A 22,010-nucleotide genomic window follows, 5' to 3' on the forward strand; every position below is an offset into this window, starting at 1 on the left:
TTAGGGTTTCTGAGATGGAAGAGAAGTCCAAGAAGATGAAAAAGTAGACTTCAGTCTTGTCCAAATGACCTGCAAGAAGCTGGGGATGAGAGCCAAGAAGGAGAGGAGGCTTGTGGTGCTGTCATTCTGGCTTGGAATCAGCCCGCATTTTGCATCGTGAAATGCAGGGGGCTACCTGGAGGGGAGAGGAGGTCTCACACAACACTTCTACCACTTGTCTTGTAGCTCAAAGGCTTAAGGAGCTCCTGGGAAGGAAGGGAAACTCCATGGAAGAGGAAGAGTAGAGTTTTGGGGCTGATTACCTCCATGGGAGCTTGCAAGAAGCTTGGAAAAGGGGTAGAGAGAAGAGTCTCCCTGAAAAGTAACCCCAACTAGACTTCCTTCTAACTCCTTTGACCACGGTTACTAAGAGTTTACCTTCAAAATAGGCAAAAAATCACCAACGAGCTGCCAAAGTCAGTCTTCCTTCCTCCAAACTTGGTCCAAGCCACCATTAATGCTCCTGTCTATAGTCCTTGTGGTCCAGAAATCTTTGGGAACTCCCCTACTGCTCCATGTACCTGTGTACCTATGACTCAAAATTCCATGTGACTAGAAAGTTGTAACTGGGTAAAATGAAGGACTAACTGGGACTAAGAACCTAAGCTCTGATACCAATTGTCAAGGAGAGGGAGTGGGAGAGAGAAAGAAGAGAGAGAAGACTGCAAAGAAGAAGAAGAAGAGCAAAAGAGAGAGAAAGACATGTACAAGGAGAGAGAAAGACTAGAAATGGAGAGAGAAAGACAGGAAGAGAGAGAGAGAAGACATGGAAGCTTGGAGAGCAAGGTGAAGGAGAAAGAAGACTTGCATTAATCATTTGATAATGAAAAATTAAGTCTCTCTCATCTTATATACCAGCCAATGTAGCTAGTATTTCCCCGTTATTAAGTCCCCCTCTCTTATATGTGTGAGCTCTAGAACCTTCTCAGAGTCTCCAACATTCTTCATCTTACAAAAAATATTTACAAATGCTTTTAAAATATGTAAACGTCTTTGGCATTTTTTAAAAACATCAAAGCCTCCTGGAATCTCAGTGCCATCAACTTGTAAGCTCCTAATCAATAAGGAGCACTCTCCAATCATATGAAACCAATACACCTCTTGCTTCATGTAGTTGCGAAATCTCCTTACATCTGCAAAGTGCGACATAGTGGAGTCCTTTGCCTTTGTGACTCTCATGAGAAGTAAAATCTCCCTTTTCCTAATATATTGTTTATTGAACAAAAAATAACTTCAATATTGTTGAACCAAATTAAGTTCAATTCCAAAAAATAAGAGAACATTAGTCCATGAGGAAATCATACATCTCTGTAGCAATATTAGCACTACAAATGGCATACAATTTGTCCTTGGTAATAGCCACCATGTTCTTTTCATCCCAATTCAATGCAAACAAAACAGAAAAGAAATCCTCTCCATGCGCAAGATTAGTTATTCCAAGGTACTTGTATCCTTTGTCCCTTAATTTATCTTGCTCTTTGTTTATGAATTGTTTTATTTTTGCCTCATAATTTTCCTCTGGCAATGCAAGCTCCTTGAGGCGGGCCTTCTCTTTGAGTATGGAAGAGTTATAGTCATCCTAAACAAAAAACCAATACACTATTCTTAGTTATGGTTAAATTATAGATACCACAATTTGTTATGTTGAAGACTAAAATACTATACCAAATTTTTTAGCTTCCACGCCAAAAGCGATATTAGCAAACATGGGTTCTTGTACCATGGATCAATGCCATGGTTACTTTGTCCTTCAATTTCGTACTCTATTTTAGCCCACTTTCTTTGAGAAGGGCTCATCCTTTCCGAAATGCTTTGTTTATTGGCAATGCCAAACTTTTGGAACATGAAAATTTCATGGCCTAGGTTGGGTTTTACATGTGCTCTTGTTACACTACAACATTGAAATTTTTCTTTAAATTTTAAGATTCACACATAAATTAAACCTATTCACATTCACATAACTAATAAATGAAACCTATTGGCATTCACATGTAAATGAAACCTATTGGTATAAATAAAATCTATCAAAGATGTGGATCTAGAGCATGGCAAAGCTATGGAGGTTGGAAGGTAGAGACCAAACTCATGATGACATAGACAAAGAAGAGACAATTGTTACACAAGTGAATTAGGTTTCAATATTGAGACTTGAACTCATAAAGACAATCTTGTGTATTAGATAGACAATGACAATGACACTAACTAAAAGAGGAAAGCATCATGATATTGTATTCATCTCATATGAAAGTGATAGTCAAGTACAACATTATATAGAGTTCTTTGGTAGCACTTAACATCCACTGTGCATATGGGATTTTGTCTCTCTTCATAGAATGGACTGCATCTTCCTAGCCTAGCTATCCTATACAAAGGGACTAAAGTAGGTGTGATTGCAAATATCTCAACACCCCTCCTCAATCACAACCAAAAGTACAAAGCGTGTAGAGGCTTTAGTAAAAGCAACACCTGCAAAGTGTGGACACACCATAAACATGGCAAAACACTAGAGGCTGTCGCAGAAAAGGCTAAGCGTGGGTACCACAAACATGATGGACATCCAGAGGCTGTAGCACGGGCCTTACAAAGTGTATAGAGGCTGTAGTACAAGGAAAACTGAGGATTTTTACAAGTTTATGTTTGAGACATTAGGACTAGGAAACACAAAACTAAAAAATTCTATTTGAATAGAAGGACTGATGAGGTTTGTCCTTCTCCTGGTGGTCTTCTTCTTCTTCTTCCTTTACTCCATTTTCTTCTTCTTCTTGGACTACAACTAGATAGGCCTTTTGGGACCTCTTTCTTGTGTGGTAGAACTTCTCGGTGTGTTTGATCCTTTTGCAGAAGTCACAGAAGAGCCGATCCTTCTTGCCTTTGTACCTGTTTCCAACATATAATGCATGCTCATCTCTAGAGGTACTTGGTTCTTCCTTAGTTTTTAGCTTCTTTTCCTCTTCTAACAATGATGCTTGGATATCAACAAGTTTAGGATTTGGCATGTTGATTAAAGTTGTTGATACATTATTATATTCAGGAGGCAAACTTTTAAGTAGAACACCGATGCAAACATCTTCTTCCATTTTAATGTTGATTCCTGCAAGTTGGGTTAGAAGTCCTTCCATGTAATTTAGATGTGTGGCAAGTGATGCGCTGGACTTCATTTCAAGCCTGAAAAACTCAATCAGGAGACCATAATTTGATGATTTAGACTATGCACCAAACAAGGTGTCAAGTCTCTTCCATGTATCGTGTGAGGTCTCACAGTTGTCCACATGGTGGATATAGCTATCATCCAATTCCAGTTTGATAATGGCCTGTGCTTTGTCATCATTCTTTTGCCAAGTAGCTGCAAGGTCTGCATCCCGAGGTTTCTTCTCTTTGCCATTTGTGATAGCCCAGAGACCCTTCTTCATCAAGATGGGCTTGATGCAGGTTTACCAGATGTGAAACCCAACTCCCTTGAACCGAGTTGTCGGTGAGTCTTTTCCCATGATGGAGAGTTGGAGCAGCAGCAACTCAGTTCCAAGATTCTCAGATTTTACAAGTGAAAGAGCATATTACAATGTGTCAAGAGACACAAGTAATGGTAGTGTGAAAACACACTATGTCATGTTGAGCTTGAATCTTCATGTTTGGGTCTTCGATCCTTTGTCGATATTTCCAGGTTCTTCCCTTCCTTGATTTGATGCTGGGACAATAGATCTGAGTAACAAATGCTTCAGTTGATTGAGAGGAAGCAAGAGCTTGAAGTGAAGGAAGAAGCTTGAATTAAACTGGCTATGGTGGCTTGGTCTTCAATTCTTCCAAATGTTCAAGATCTCCCCTCCTTGATGATTTGATGGGAAAGTTTATCAGATCAGAGTGGCAAGGGCTTTGTTGAGTCCTGAGGAGAGAGAAATTGATGGATTTTTGAGCTTGAAGCTCAAAGCTATGGCTGCCTGAGTTTAGGGTTCCTGGACCCGACAGTTTTTTCCATTGTAGCAGCTCATAGAAGTAAAATTTTTAAGAGCCCTCTTAGCTAGAGTTGGCCCACTCTATGGTCTACTAAAGCCCCATAAAAGCCCCTTCAATGGCCACCCCTATGCCGAGCTACAGCAGGTCGTTCAGATATCTGCAAAAATCTGTGCACGCCAGTTTGGGGAGATCAACAATGATGGGCCGTACAATGCACAATGTTGGTGCTTTTCGTGCTAAGTAGTTGCGCCTTGGAGTGCAAAAGATATTCTCAGAAGAAAACGTGAAGAGATAAGGTCTGTAGAGAAAGATATGGAAGCTCCAAGTACTGCAAGTCCAGTTTGGGTATGGGAGACACAGGGCAGAGATTGAGAAAATTGTCAATGCTGAGTTATGGAGTGGCCAATGTTGAGCTCTTAAGTGATATAGAGAAGCCTTGGGAGTCAAGGAACAAATGCCTAGAAGAGAGCAGGTTGAGATATGACTTTTGGAGAGAGATCCAAGAGCTTGAAGCAGGCAGGGTGCAGGTTGGCTATGGCTGCCAAGGAAGGTCAAGTAGAGATGGAGGTGAGAAATGGAACCATGAGCTGACCTGAGGTTAAGATGAGCTGAGAGAGAGTAGAGGAGGGCTAAGCCATGCTCAACTAAGCTCTGATACCATGTCAAAGATGCAGATCTAGAGCATGGCAAAGCTATGGAGGTTGGAAGGTAGAGACCAAACTCATGATGACATAGACAAAGAAGAGACAACTGTTACACAAGTGAATTAGGTTTCAGGATAGAGGCTGGAACTCATAAAGACATTCTTCTATATTAGACAGATAATGACAATGACACTAACTGAAAGAGGAAAGCATCATGATATTGTATTCATCTCATATGAAAGTGATAGTCAAGTACAACATTATATAGAGTTCTTTGGTAGCACTTAACATCCACTGTGCATATGGGATTTTGTCTCTCTTCATAGAATGGGCTGCATCTTCCTAGCCTAGTTGTCCTATACAAAGGGACTAAAGTAGGTGTGATTGCAAATATCTCAACAAAATCTCTTGAAATTCACACATAAATTATTTTTATATTTTGAAACTCACACATAAATAAAAAATATTGGCATTCACACATAATTGATAATCTATTAACCCATTCAAAAAAGTTAATAGTGATAAGTATATTTACGCATTTGATGTATCCAATGCTAACAATAGTTCTCCTTCTTTCTTCTTCTCCACTTGAATGAATGGACATAGAGCTCTAACATGCCGTGAAATATCTTCACTATAAACTACATACATCAAATAATAAAATAAATAATTAGTCAAAGAATGAAGTGTCTGTCATGATTGTGGGAGAGAAGGAAGGAGTCTCACTTGTAGCTTTCTTGCTTGCACAATGGGGAAATACACACAGAGATGGAGGCTGAAAACAGTTTTCCTCTTCTTAGTTGTGTAAGCCAAAAGAACTCTCATACAAAGAAACAAAAGAACCCTATATATGGGTCTCAAACCAAACTCAACTAACTAAGGTGGCATACTAACTGAGCCACGAACTAGAGTAGATAAGGGTAGCTGTCATGTAGCTATTATTCATGGGCGGTGTACCAACCGCATCTGCAACTGACAAGTCGGTGACATAAATACACAACGGTCACCTTGGCGTATCACGAGTGGAGCTCGATATCTCAACACTCCCCCTCGAGCTCATTCCCAATTCCTGCACACCAAGCAGGTCTCTGAACTTGCACTGCTTCTCTGCACCCAATGCCTTCGTGAATATGTCAGCTACCTAATCCTCTATGCTGACATAAACTAGATCAATAAGACCTAGTAAAACCCTCTCCCGCACATAGTGATAATGCACCTCAATGTGCTTTGTTCTAGCATGATAGACTGGGTTATTTGCCAAGTGTATACTACTCATGTTGTCACAATAAATGACAACTGGCCCATCTGTAGGTTGATGCATATCATAAAGTAGCTTATGCAACCAAGCTACCTCACATGTAGCCATTGTTGCACCCCTGTACTCAGCCTCTGTGCTGGACAAGGCAACTGTAGGCTATTTCTTGCTGCTCCAAGTGATTGCAGCACTCCCAAAAGAGAACACATATCCACTGGTAGATCGTGTATTAGAGAATTCTACCAGCCCAATCACCATCAGTGTATCCATGCAACTGTATCTGAACCCCAGTCTCATAAAATAGTCCATACTGCAATGTGGACTTCACATACTTGAGTATACGTCTAGCCGCATCCAAATGCGGTTTCCTTGGAGCCTGCATAAACTGACTTACCAATCCAACAACATAGCTCAAATCTGACCTGGTAATAGTCATATAAATCAAGCTTCCTACTATGCATCTGTACATAGTAGGGTCTTCCAGAAGCTCACCTGCATCTGCGCTCAGCTTCACATTCTGCTCCAAAGGAACTGAAATAGGCTTACAGCCTGTCATCCCATATTTGGACAGCATGTCCAATCCATACTGCCTCTGCAAGAGCTGTATCCCACTTGGTGATCTAATCACCTCAATGCCCAAGAAATAACGTAGCTCTCCCAAATCCTTCATCTCAAACTTCTGCTTCAATAGCATTTTCACATGAAGGATATCTTCATCACTATCACCTGTCATAATCAGATCATCAACATAAATGACAAGTAGCATAATATCATTCTCTATTTCTCTCACATAAAGTGAGAAATCTGCCTTGGAAATCTGAAAGCCAATAGTGATAAGATATTGTCCTATCTTGTCAGACCTGTCAAGATTGTGGGAGAGAAGGAAGGAGTCTCGCTTGAAGCTTTCTTGCTTGCACAATGGGGGAAGACACACAAGAGTGGAGGCTGAAAATAGTTTTCCTCTTCTTAGTTGTGTAAGCCAAAAGAACTCTCGTACAAAGAAATAGAAGAACCCTATATATGGGTCTCAAACCAAACTCAACTAACTAAGGTGGCATACTAACTGAGCCACAAACTAGAGTAGATAAGGATAGCTATCATGTAGCTATTATTCATGGGCGGTGTACCAACCACGTCTGCAACTGACAAGTCGGTGACATAAATACACAACGGTCACCCTGGCGTATCACGAGTGGAGCTCGATATCTCAACAAGACCATGCTCTAGGTGCTTGCTTCAAGCCATACAATGCTTTCTTCAACCTGCAAACAAACTCAGGATGAACACCATGCACATAACCTGGTGGCTGCTCCATATATACCTCTTCTTGCAAATCACCATGCAATAAGGCATTCTTTACATCCATCTGATGTAAAGACCATTCCTTTGATGTAGCCATAGCAATGACTTCTCTTACGGTTGCCATCCTTGCAACTGGACTGAATGTTTCTTCATAATCAATGCCATATGTTTGTGAATACCCCTTGACTACTAATCTTGCCTTGTATCTGTTCACAGAACCATCTGCATTGTGCTTCACCTGATAAACCCACTTACAGCCAATTGCATTCTTACCTTTAGGCAAAGGTACCAATTCCCATGTAACATTTGCTTCCAAGGCATCCATTTCTATATCCATGGCTTTCTCCCATTTTTCTTTTCCCATGGCTTGCTCAAAAGAAGTGGGTTCTGGTTCCTGTATCACTTTGACCATATATGCATAGTGAATGGCTGTAAATCCATCATATTTCAGCCTATCCATAGGATACCTAGCTCTCGTAGACCTGCGCAAAATAGGTTCACTCCCAGGTGCTCTCAAAACATCCCTGGTCTTCCTTACTCCAGGTGTAACAATAGAAGGAATACCCAACTCATCATCAATGCTCTGTTCTGAGCCACTGGATTCACCATCCACATAAGAGTGATCTGCATTCACATCAAACATGGGCTAATCAACCTTCTCTTTTCCTTTTCGTGATACCTACATACCACTATCTGCATTGCTTTGAGAAGATTCTCCTGATCTCAATCTGCCTGTCCATGGCGAAGAATGTGAACCACTGCTAGAAGACGCTCCAGGTCCACTAATATTTTGTGACTGCTGCTATGAATTCTATGCAGCATTACCATTTTGTGCATCTACATCATCAATCACATTTACTGGTTTATACCAGCTACTCATCTCATCAAAAACAACATCTCTGCTCACTGTAAACTTACGAGTACAAGGGTTATAGCATCTATACCCTTTTTGCTGCAGAGAGTAACCAATAAAGATGCACTTCTCAGCTTTTGGATCCAACTTGGATCTCAACTCATCTAGCACATGTACATAGGCAATGCAACCAAAAATTTTCAAATGAGAAATATCCGGTTTCCTACCAGTATACCTCTCCCCTGGAGTCATCCCATGTATTGCTGTAGTGGGAGTCCTGTTCATTATGTAGACTGCTGTAGCAACTGCTTCAGCCCAATAAAAATCTGGCAAGTCTTTTTCATTGAGCATGGCACGAGATACCTCTCCAATATGCCTATTTTTCCTTTCTGCAATTCCATTTTGTTGTGGGGTATGACTGCATGAATATTGCTGCTTTATGCCATGCTCCTGCAGGAACCTTGCAAACTCATTTGAGAGGTACTCTCCCCCTCCATCTGACCTTAGGCATTTTATTTGCAGACCTGTTTCTTTTTCAACCATAGCTTTAAGAGTTTTGAAATGCCCAAAAACTTCACTTTTCTTTTTCATAAAATACACCCAAACTTTTCTACTATAGTCATCAATAAAAGTGACAAAATAATGACAGCCTCCAAGAGATGCAGCTTTAGTAGTCCACACATGAGAGTGGATTAATTCCAATGGCTTCTTACTCTCTTGAACATGTCTAGGAAATGGTTTCCTTGCCTGTTTTCCAAATTGACAGGCTTCACATACCTTATGCATTTCTGCAACCTTGAATTTAGGCAATCCTGCAACAATATTTTGGGCCTGCATTGATTTAAGTCGTTGTACATTAACATGACCAATGTGTTTATGCCAGATATCAATATCTGCAACTACACCGGTCCCATGTGCAAACATTGCTGCACTCAATTCAGACATGTCTACATCCAACGTAAACATTCTGCCCTTCTTCTTTCCTTTTGCTATCAAGCGACCTTTATTTTTATATCCTCAACAAAGCATCCATGAGGATTAAATCTGACCTGCAAGCCCTGCTCAACCATTTGACCAACAGAAACCAGATTCTTGGTGATATTTGGGACATGAAATACATCGGACAGGTATTTCTTTTTCCCATCCTGCATAGACAAATGAATTTTTCCAATCTGCACAATAGGATGTGCAGTATCATCACCAGTCTCCACAAATCCTGGTTTTTCCATTTTCCTTGCATCCTCCATCCATTCTGCATGACCTGTCATGTGGTTTGATGCACCTGAGTCAACATACCATACATCATTGCTTTCTTCTGCACTTGTCACAGAATTGTTCATGTGCTGCACCATAAACAAATGCTCATTTCTGTCACACCCTGTGTACTAGAAGATGCATAATTCCCTTGTTGCAGTTTTCCATTCATGATGTCATTCTGCTTTTTATAGCAGTCTTTAGCCATATGACCCATTTTACCACAGTAGTAGCATTCAACATTGTTGTTTGCATTTTGGCCTCTTTGCCATCCACCACGACCTCTTTGGCTCCCTCTGCCTCTAGAGTTACCAGGTCCTCCTCCATAGGACTGGTTTTCTTGAGTTTGCTGCATATTCTGATTTGTACCACGGCCTCCAAATCGGCCTCCTCTACCTCTGCCTCTACCTCTTCCAGCATTTGAGTAGAAGACAGCTTCCTTTGAAGTTCCTCCTGAAGAAGATGCACCACCATTTCTCTGCTCCTCAGAAATTAGAAGAGCAATCAACTCCTCAAAATCATAAAATCTTTCACGAACTGAAATGGATGTCCGAAACTGTGCATAATCCTTTCCTAGACCATTCAAGGTCACAGAGACTAAATCATCATCTTCCACTGGCGACCCAATGGAAGCAAGTGCATCTGCAATCTTCTTCACCTTCATGTGGTAGTCATTGATGCTCATACCTTCTCTTTGCACATTGTGCAACTCTTGCTTGAGCTACATTTTCCTGGCTTGTGTATTTGTGCTATACATTTTTGACAAAGTATCCCATGCCTCCTTTGGCGTACTTGCATCTTGAATATGCACAATCATAGAGTTTGAAATGCTGATAGACAACCAGTACATAACTTTCCTGGCTCTCTCATGCCATGCTTTAAATGCCTGCATTTGTTGTTGATTGGGAACATCAGGAAGAACTGGTTCTTCTTCATTTCTTGCAACAAATTCCCAATATCCTTTTCCCATAAGGAAATTCGTCATTCTAAACTTCCATGCTTGGAAGTTGTTCTTGTCAAGCTTTTCAGTGACAATCTGTGAGAGAGAATCAGACGCCATTACAGAACACTGCAAAAAATTCTATCACTGCAAAGAACACAGCTTCAGCCTCACAAGGGCTAATCTGTAAAACTGACGAAAGCGGTATTCGACCACACAGTCACTTCCTAGTGACGATTTTGCATCAACAGGCAACAAGGATGATTCTGTAACTCCCAATGTCTCTGCACACAAGTATACGATGCAATTTCTATGGTAACTTTTCACCAACCTGTAGAACAGTGGTCGCACAACATAAAATTGGGCATTTTCCTAAGCGCGTACACAAAACTTCCGCCTCCAAAATAGGCCCCGAAATGGCCTCAAATCAAAAAAATAGGGTCGCCAAGGGCTAACGCCCTTTCCCGCAGCATATATTGACCTCTTGCTTCACCGCGAAGGGCGTCTCAACCTCAGACAATGCACTCTTGCAATTTCCGGCTGTGCTACCTGCAGAGATCTGCTCCCAAAACAGAAAATGAAAGCAACACTGCTCCTCTTACCAGAACATTGTGAGCTTGGCTTGCTTTCTTGAGCTCCTTACCATGAACAAGGCTCTGATACCATGTCATGATTGTGGGAGAGAAGGAAGGAGTCTCACTTGTAGCTTTCTTGCTTGCACAATGGGGGAATACACACAGAGATGGAGGCTGAAAACAGTTTTCCTCTTCTTAGTTGTGTAAGCCAAAAGAACTCTCATACAAAGAAACAGAAGAAACCTATATATGGGTCTCAAACCAAACTCAACTAACTAAGGTGGCATACTAACTGAGCCACGAACTAGAGTAGATAAGGATAGTTGTCATGTAGCTATTATTCATGGGCGGTGTACCAACCACATTTGCAACTGACAAGTCGGTGACATAAATACACAACGGTCACCCTGGCGTATCACGAGTGGAGCTCGATATCTCAACAGTGTCATCACAATAAACAAGAGAAAACAAGACAATGCATAGTTACCTTCCTCTATTCTCTTCATCCATGTCTTCAATCTATGATTACCGTCCCATACCAAAAACTTGTGCCCTCTTAAATCAACCCACTCATCAGCCAATTCATCTTCAAACCTTTGGTTAACTTCTCTCCAAACCACTCTTCCAAATTTTGGGGAGATACATTCATTAGCTCACCAGTGGGCCTTCTCAAAGAAACCAAAAATTTGCCCATTGTTTCCATATATGAAGCTTTATCGAAAGATGAAATCAACCATGTAGCAGAACTAGATGCAAGCCTTATAGCCTCATAGGGCACAAGTCTACACAAAGGGATAGGAAGAGGAGAAGTAGACCTCCTTACAAAAAATGAGGTCAACACATCTGACATAAGCCCAAACTTGACATTCTCTCCAATGTGTCTATCATGCTCACTCACCTCATTCTTTTCTTCATTAGCAATATCCTCATTCACCTCTTCATTTTCCTCATGTACAGTTTGCAAATCGAAAGACCTCCCTTGTGTTATTTCACCACACTCTGTAGTGGTAGTGTGGGTGCTCATAGGATGAGTACGAATATCATTGCTTGATTCACCCATGCTATCCTCAAGCGCTTCGTCATCAATGAAATGAAAATTTTTCCTTGTTTTTACACCCTTGTTATTTTGAGATTCAGAGAATGCATGGGAGGATGCTTCTTGATCGATACTTACTAGTTTATTGCAAAGACCAGATCTTAACCTTGTAATTGGAGTATCTACAGAAAGAATTTGAAAACAGAATATACCATTTATATGGAATATTAAAAGAGTTGCTTAACCATTAAGAATAGAATATGAAAATTTAAAAGAGTGATTGAATAACTTACCTGGATGGCCCCTTTTGCTTTGACCTCTCCTACGACCACCACGTCGACCTCTAGCCATGCTCAAAAGCACTAAAAAAAATCATAAATGATTTTAAAAATGAAGATAACTTAACTAAATCACATGTTGTATTAATTAATCTCTACCAAAATATGACCTTTTAACGTAGACAACACAATTTTATACCATGTATTATTTGGTTTTAATAAATGTATTAAATTTTGCTAATCATTTGAACCTCCTTATAACAATTTCATCCCCACACCCCCAAAGAGGGGATACTCCCAAACCCTTGTTTCTGTCTCTGCGTTGACATAGACAATGCTGAGTGTCTAACAATTCCTAATCCATAAAACTAAAATCATGTCACATTTATTTCTTCAGAATGATTTTTGTACGATTTAAAAATGTTTTAATTTTTTATGTCTTGGACTTGCATGGTCTACATCAACTCTATATGGAGGGGGGTGTAGGGGGGGCATTAGCCCCCCGTACTACTATCATTGAGGGGTTCCAAGGGGGGCCGGTGACAGCCATTGAGGCCCCCCTTGGTAGGGTTCGAGGGCAGTGCCCCCGAAGCCAAAAATTGTATGTAACTTGGCGTAGTAGTTTATGGAGGAGAGGTTGAGAGGGGAGTGGTAGAGATAGAGAACGCCGCAACCAAGAACTGCCCAAATCGCACCAACAATGCCCTGCAAACAGACAAGTGGGAGGTGCTGAGGGTTCCCCCTCCCTGCCTTCTCCCCCTCCTCCTCCTCCCTCCAAAGGGTGTTGTGCCCAATCCCAGATAGTTGTCTAGGTTGACGCAGAAATCCTCGGGTATCCCAAAGGTCTCCTCCCCTTCCATTTTTTCAGTTTGCTATCTCCTTCTCTACCTTCCCTTTCCTTCTCTCCCCACCCATTTTTGTCTATCTCCTCTTCCATTTTTTTAGCCATGGAGAAAAACAAAACTTGAAATATAGATTTTCAGTCATGGGGATGCAGTGTGGAGCTTACCCGGTGAGTTTGATGGAGAATGTTGGTCTTGTTTGAGCTTTTTGTATAGCGGCTACTCTCCTCTTGCTTCTTCTTTCTACCTTCCAACTTGTAATGGGAGAGAAGAAGATGGAAACAAAAGAGAAAAGGAAAAAGAAGAAGTATAAGAAGAATAAAAAGAAGAAGAAGGACAAGGAGGAGGAAGAGGAGGAGGAAGTAATAAAACGTAAGACAAAAAAGAAGATATGTTTAAACTATTACACACAACTTCCAATGTAAGAGGTAGGTGCATATTGAATGTCCATCATGAGAGAATTTTTCTCTCAAACACCGAAAAATTACTAAAATATATAAATGATGACGACGCCTAACATCTGACAAAATAAAACACGCTTATAAAAATATGTGCTACATCATGACCTCGAAAGCAATTTATAAATACTTGCTAATTTTTTTTTCAAAAAGACGTGATTTAAAAAAAAAAAATTTAACTAACTATTATGATTTTTCAATATGAAGCCTTTTGTAATGATTTGGTTCATTAATAGATTGATTCGCAACTTCAACCGTCACTAAGAACTTGCCCATGGAGTAAGAGCTCATTTAATCCATATTTGGTGGGGGGTAACAGCTATTATTTCTAGGTTTAAAGAAATTGATAAACAATAGGCATGCTATTAGATATAATATTTTGCACTGGCAGATCCATTGTTTGCTAAGTTTCAAACCGGCTTTTGTGAGAGACGATGGCAAAAGTTACTCTTCAATGGTCAATCAACTCCCAATCGCTAGAACTTATTGTGCCCCTGAGGGATGGAAAGATTACTATGAGCTCTTTTTTTCTTCAATCACTTCTACCCCCTGACTGAAAGCTCGTAGGCTTGCATGCTATTTTCCAACTGGATGCTTACAGTGAAGAGATTGTAGTTCATGGCTAGTAGGATATCAATGGTGCAGAGCAATTTTTGCTTGATTCTTCTCTTTCATGTCAGTATAAAATTGTATATTGTGATACCACTTTCACAATGGACCACGGTGAAGGACTATACACTGTAGAAAATAACAAACAAGCTCATTCACTTTCGGGACTTATGGTAGATATTTTATTCGATTCCTTCGCAGAGACATCATCTCAAAATTCTTCACCACTTACAACAAATGCTTTTTGTGCACCCGTATCAACTCCAGCTATTGACTTAGAGTTGGATGATGGACTTGATAGTTCTCATTCATTTCCACTGATAAAGAAAGAGATTTTACCTTGGATTGCAAACAGCCCCAAAGGAAAGAAGTTGAAGGCTTTATTGCAGATGAGTGAAGGCCCTTTTTTTGTTAGTGAGATTCCAAGAGAGTACAATGGTTTTGTTGCTTTCGTTCTTCTGCCTACATATGGCACATCTTCAAATATGGATGGGATGCAAGAACAGTATGATGGTCATGTCTGGACAAGACCCCATCCAACTAATATCTTCCCTGATGCTACTTCAAGAATAAGCCATTTCCTTGAAGATTTTCAATGTCATCGAGTCAATTGTCCTTTACTATGAGAGCAACAATCAACATAAAAAAATGTATTTTCATGGTTACCTCAACAGCACTATGAGCAAGGGGCTACTTGCAAGTGAAGAAAAACATTCCATCACTTGTTACTATTGTAGTAAAGTTGTCACTTGTTATGCAACTTGTAATTGCAAAGTTTATTATACTTTTCCAAAGGACACAAGCATGGAGAGATTGATGCTTCATGTAGGCACTCACACACACAATGTGCAACCAGGGACTTCAATGGCTGCAATTCACTCGATTTTACAAGTGAATCGACATTGTGGTGTTAGGAAGATTCAAATGATTGTAGCAAAACAAATTATCATTGAATCTTTGACAACTAATGGTTCAAAGGTGGAGGGAGAATAAGAGCTTACAAACTTTTTGGAGGAGTTGATGCCATTAGTTCAAAATCAAAGGTTGGTTTTGGTTATTCAAGTCTACAAACTATGGTTTGTAGCATTGCTATTGGTTTAACAAACTTCCTTTTGTTGAAGTTACAGGTTCAATAGTATTGTGACATGCCAGAAAAAAAGGAAACATGTAGTATTAGAGATGGCTTTGATAGCATTTTGGAGTTGAAAAAAAGATGCATGTTTCCTTTTTTTCATGGTAGTAGATTTCCAGGGCAAGGAGGGGTGCGTGAAAAAAGTTACATTTTCAAGATGTCTACTAAAGGACCTGGCTTTGGAGTTGAATTGGTAAATCAAATGCGACGCTTAGGAAATGGAGAACTTTGCAAGTTTTGGATTCACTTTGACTTTACACATAGAATAGATGATTGGGCCACAATGTCTTGTTCTGTGTACGATCCATGGTTCGTTCGGGAACCTTACTTGTTATCAAATTTCGTTTACATATTTTAATTGCTAATCACTACATTTTTTATTATAGCTTGAAGAGGATCATGGTGATTGCTATTTGTGATACAAAGGAAGAGGATACAGAAACACAAATTCTCTTTTGGAGATGCCTTAATAATGTGATGCTCGAGTGTTGACACCCTCCTTCAGACTTTGCAGGTTTTATGGTGGATGAAGCAGGTGCAAATTGGATGGCGATCCGCACTGTTTTCAATGGGGGACTTGAGAATGTATTCAAAGGAAGAGAGCGATCATGTTTGTTTCACTGGGAACAAAGCCTACAAAAGCACACAACAAAATATGTGCCTTCAAACCTTCAGAAGCATCACTTGAATTTGTGTGAGAGGTGGCACCTTTCAAAATCCATTGAAGAGATAAATGCCACAGCTATACAAAATTGGTGGCAGCAAGTAGGACTACCTCGAAATAGTGTAGTAGCATTGAAGAGATGGATCAAATGGTGGGAGAATAGGATAGACCATTGGGGTAGTACTACACATGTAAATGTTTTTATTTGTTTCTATTTGTTACATGCACATGTACTAATATCATTGGGGTGGGAATACCCAAGTACGAGAAAAAAATTGACATGTAAGAGGAATTGTTGACTTTTTTTTTGGGTTGCAGGCTTCCTTGAGTCCTTGGGAGAGGGCTTGTATTCTCAACGCAAATCTTTCTGAGAGCGTGCATGCAAGTTGGTTGGCAGGGGAGGATGGAAAGAAGAAAATTGGTTTATATGATTCATGCGTCACTGATTTGATCAACTCATATATTCAATGTTCAAGGCAACTGGCCTTCACAACTGGAAGATACTCTGGAAGTGGTCCCGACATGGATGCTCTTATTAATAGGGTGGTTGCAAGAAACACCCCTTCACCTGCATTCATAGCTCAAACAATTCAAGGAGCAGTTCTTGGCACCCCCATGTATGGAGAGCCTTTCATTTCTGGGAACAAAGAAACAGTTCAAAGGAAAAGAAGAGCTCTAGATGGTTGTAGCTCTCATAAACCTGGCTATGCAATGGAGTCAAGGGATAGAAAACAAAAAGGACGACCACACAAGATAAATTTTCAAAATAGAAATAACCAATCTATAGAAGTAGGCTTGGACCATGAGGTGCATGCAGTGCCAATTGAAATGGATCTCCCAACTAATATTGTCTTAGAGGAGGAAATGCATAGAAGCTTGTGGGCCATTCTTCGAAGAATTCCCATTCCATTGCAAATGAAAATGTTTTGGTATTATAAATAGAAAGAAGTGTTGCAATGTGATAGTGTAATATTTCCACAATGAAATATTAACAACTCTTGATCTCACGCAAAAGCAGTTCAAAGTAATCTCCTGCAACGAAAAAACCTTGTGCTAAGTGCTCCTTCAGCGTGCATCAACAAACACCAGTCCCGCATCGTGTATAGGAAGTCGTGGCTCCAAACCCGTAGTTCACCGCGGGAACACCCCTTCACGGGAAAAAAATGGATAATTTTTGCACAAAAAAAATTATGAGTAAACTCCATCCCCTTCACCCGTTGCATGGTGGGGAGAGGGAGTATGAGCATAAGTGATGTTGGAAGAGCATGGAGGAGGGGAGCATGCAGATTGCCACTTGTGTGGCTTACCCCCCCCCCCCCCCCCCCCCCCACCTTCAAGCCTATAAGAACCCCCCTCCCAAGCTTGAGGGGAGGAGGAGGATCGTGTGCTGCTGCCGCCGCCCTATGGAGCTGCGTGTCACCATCATCATGCTGTTGCGCCATGTCGCCTTCATCATCATCATCATCATCGTCGTCGTCATCGTCATCGTCATCTCCCTCATCATTATCATCTCCATCTTCATCCCCAATCATCACTCTCTCTCCATGTCATCCCTATATCCAGAAGCTTGGAAGCTTCTAATTGAAGCTTCCTTAGCCCTAGTTCACCCCGTGCCTCCGGTTTTTCTCAAAACCGTGTCTTGCAAAGCCCAATTTCTGTGTAGGCAAGTAATCTCGGGCAAAAGTGACTTTGTAACGCGTGAGAAAACCAAGAGGAAGTTCGCTGAATCAAAATCTGCTGCATCAATGGCTCCAAAGAAAAAGGCAAGAGGAGCGCACGCGGGAGCTTCCACCCCGAGTACAAGAGTGGACAATGCCTCGATTCTTAATGCCCAAGTTCCGAAAATATTTCCGCATGGAAAATATGCATTAAGCATGTTTTAAATTCTTGTAGGGAAGTTTAATTGCCTCTCAGGAAATTTATATACTTATTCGATCTACATAGTTTAGTTGTATGCACTTCCGCGGTTAAGGGTAGTTGCATTTTTGAACGTATGTTGCAAAGTTGAAAGATGAAATTGAGCGAAGATGTCCGAGTTGCATCTCGCAAAGGATAGGGCATACAACACATAATGCACTTATGTAATAATTTCCTAGTTGTGGCTCATGTAGAAGATAATCGTAGACGGACATTAAATGATATTCGAATAGTCACAATGCATGGAAAGGATTTATGAACTTTGCAAATTGCATGCGATGATAATTACATTCTAGTTTGGGTTAAGTGCTAAAGGAAGGATTAAATCAATGATGGACTCATGGCATTCGCTCATGCATGGAGTTCTTTTATCAAAGTTTGAATGCATCTTCATTAAAAATATTAAAGCTTGATTTCAATGCATCAATGTAGGGTTTATAAGAGTTAACTCTGAATGTCAATCATTATAGTGTAGGGCAAGGGAAAGAAAGATCACTGTAGATTCCTTAGTCGCATAAAGGAAAAAAGGTCCTTGATCTCAAAATTGCATGGAATGATGCATCTCACCTATCTTGCAGTTATTTACATCTTTTAGGGGAAAGTACTTGCAAATTTAGAAGAAAGTATTTGCATCTTTAAAAGGGAAGATCATCTTTAGTCGTGGGTTGGTTAGATCAATTAAGTAATTTGCATAAATACGTAGCCTACATGAAATTCATGATTAGTTAGCATATGATGGTCACCTCAATGTGCTAAGTAGGGTTAAGCTATGATAAAATTCTACCTAGTATCGCACTTGGGATGCCGATCTAATATTTCCAATCTCAAAGGTCCTACCCACATTCTCAAAATGTTAGGATTGTCTAATCGCCCGTGCAAGAATGATCTAGGGTTCTCACCCTAGGGATCAGTTGACTAAATGCTAGATCCCCGCAAGGAATTTAGGGACCTTAGGGCCAAAACATTTATCAGCCTAAGTAGGGTTAGGGTTTTGGATTGGGTCAATAGGACTCCCAAACCCTACATCATGATCAAAGGTATTCTTGACCAAGGAATACCTTGTGATGAGAAAAATAATCCCACAAGTTAGGTGCTAACACCTATCTCGTGCAACAAGCTGCAAGGTCGTATGGTCTTGTGTCTAAACCACGAAATAGTATTGCCACTCCTTAAACCAAGTTTGGCGAGTTCTAAGTACAAGTCTAATTTTCTAGAAGTTGAGTAGACGTCTTGCTTCAACACTCTTCTTTGAAAACTAATTTGCCGAGCCAGGGTATTAATGAATTGGGAGGAAAGCAATTGACCAACTAAGTTAGGGTGAAGAGGTTGCCCAGGATTTATTGACCTTAATATAAGGAAACCTAAGGTATTGACAATTTGGGTCAACAGGGTATAAACCCTAACCCAAGGAAAGAGGGTAAACAAGCAACTTAGCTTACGAAACCCTTAGGATCTTGCCAAGTTGCGTTTAATCCAGGATCGAATGCTGGAAGCATTCGGGGAGAAGGAATCACACCTTAGCAGTTGGCCGTACAAACGACCACTGGAATGTTCTTGATTGTACACTTAGGTGCACTGTTTGTACTTCTTTACTCAAGGAACTAATTCTGGAAAAACATCTAATGCTTCTAGTTAAAAGGCTTGAGGGAGAGGCAGTATCAGTTACCTTTGACTGTCTGCCTGGCTGACCCTATCCAAGGGGGTTGTTAGTCGCACCGGGTACATGGACCAAACCAGCCTCGAGAGGCCTCTCCGTGGGTGCTAGTTGGAGTAGGAGGACGCTTGGGTGCCTGGGGAGGCTCTCGCTGTAAATCCCTTGCCTCCGGATCCTTCACAAGAGGCCAATGTGACTCAAGATGGGATCTCAAGGCCCGTATACTAGTCAACGGGGGGGACTTGGAATAGCGATCCCTGAGGATTGCTGGAATAGCCTTTGAGAAGGTTTATTTGATGTATTCCAAAGATTGATAAATAAAGATCAAATGTTGAAAATGAACTTGCTTGATATTGTTTTTCTGTATCAGTGCCTAAGTTACGTGAAGGAACCAGTGATTAATTGGTTAATTAAGGAAGTTATTTTTGCTTGTCAAACTAAATTTGGTAGGTAATTAGATAACTAAAGCAACCTGAGGAAAGTGCGGTGGACATGATTCTGGGTTCATCCTACGGAAGGGTGGTCCTGGTTGGCCGGGAACTTTTCTCAAGGAATTGACAGCGAGGTAACACTGACCTAGAATCTAGAGAGCTAGAGTCCCGATTTATGCTGTTTTAGGGGAACGGAATGGGACTATGCCTTACAAGCAGAGAGGTCGAGCTTCGCATCCCTCTCGTTTCCTATTCTCCTTGAACCAAGTCTAGTATAAATCCACTTTGATCCTGATGTTTCTGCGTAAAGTAGTTCGTCTGGGGCTCAACGCTAGCTACCTTCTAGGAACTTGACTATTAGGGAAACCATGATTCAGGTCGGTCCTAAGTGGGAATGATCGGAATGCTTTTGCTTCGTGGCAGACTCGGGAAGACCTAGATCTCAAACCCTGTGACATTCCTTGGGAGTGCCGGGCAGCGCTTTCTAGACTCTCTTCCCGATGGGCTGCTAAGACGTGTCCTACAAGTGGACATAAGGATACGTTACAGATAGAAAGTAGATCACCTGGGTTACTATGCCCTTCATTTTGGTTAGACAAGATAAGCCTATTGCACAATGGTTTTGGTTTTGTATTCATGATGTGGAGCATACATGGGATGTTGATAAACAAGTTAATCATGTGCCCTTGTGACCAAGGATTTGGTCTATTGACAAGGGCACCAATGCTTCTGCAGAGGAGATTTCAATTCTTATAAAAGGAGGTTTTGCATTCAAGCATGATGGCATTCCACTTACCCCCAAATGTTGGGGGTAAAGGCGCCTCCGCCGTGTCGCCCCGTGTATTACTACACTGACAATACCCGCCATTGAACACTGCAGGTGGCGGGCGCCCGTCACATCACTTTATTCTTTATTCTTTTAGTGACAGTTTGAATAAAGGAAGGCCCGGTCACACATTGTGACTGTTGGAGTTCCCATTTCTTGTCTCTCTCTTTTCTTGCTCTTGCTCTCCCGCCATAGCTCGCGTGCAAGCTTCGATCCTTCTCACCTTTCAACTGGTATCAGAGCTTGGCATTCTCTTGCTCGAGCTCAACTCGGTGCTTCCCGACCTTCGCATCGACTCACTTCATGCATTGGATCTCCATCCCCGCAGCCATATCTGATCTCCCCGAGCTCCTGTCACTCCCTAGCTTCCCAAGCACCTTCCTAGCCTATTGAGGCACCTTCAAGGCATTGATACTGAGGTCTTTGATCATTCTTTTAGGGTTTTATAACAATCTACAGGTTGCAAACAGCAAGGGCAGCCATGGCTTCAAACCCTTGAAGCTTATTCCCCTCATATTGTGCCTTACACCTATCAAGGCTCAAAGAGGCTTGTCATAGGCCTTTGATAGGCCCTTCTTGAGCCCCCCATTACCCCCTTTTCAGCCCATGTGGAGCAGCAGCAAGTTCAGCACCAATAGGGCAGATTGCATCATTTTTTTCCAAGCTGTGAGCACTCATCTACTTCAGCTCCACACTTGGCCATTGCTTCTTGCTCTCTACCTTGATCAAGAGGGCTATAGACTTCATGTTTGATGTCATTCAAGCTTTGGGCATTGGTCTTGATCATTTGGGGCTGATCTCTTCAGATTTGGGACTATCATAAACTGTCATAACAGGCTGAAAACAGGGCAGCACCATTGGCATTAGCATTTGTTGCTTATACTCCATTCCGGTTGTGCTATTTGATGCCCGTATGCGGTCTACATGATGCCTAGTGCCTTGGGAATGTATGCACATGATTATGCCATGATTTTGGCCTGAAATATTGGCTGATTTGGGACTGTTATTTACTATTATACAGAGCTGGAAACAGGGCAGCCACACTTGGCATTGGCATTTGATGCTTATACTCTACTCCGGTTACTTTATTTGATGCCCGTATGCGGTCTACTTCCTACCCGGACGTATTGGGGATGTATGCATTTGGTTTGACCATGATTTTGGCTTGAATTCGGGGCTGAAATCTACTATTTAGAATAGTAAATACATGCTGGAATAACAGTGGGCTGAAGGTACTTTACAGGCTTTGGCACTTACCTACCGATACCGGATGTATGCTTTGAGCTTTGGCATGATGTCTCTGACATTTGGGGACGGCTTGGAGCATATGTATGAGATTATGGGATGCTT

This window comes from Lygodium microphyllum, chromosome 21 (genome assembly GCF_053477565.2).
Source record: "Lygodium microphyllum isolate KBCC chromosome 21, Lygodium_microphyllum_v1.1.10, whole genome shotgun sequence".
Taxonomy (NCBI): Eukaryota; Viridiplantae; Streptophyta; class Polypodiopsida; order Schizaeales; family Lygodiaceae; genus Lygodium; species Lygodium microphyllum.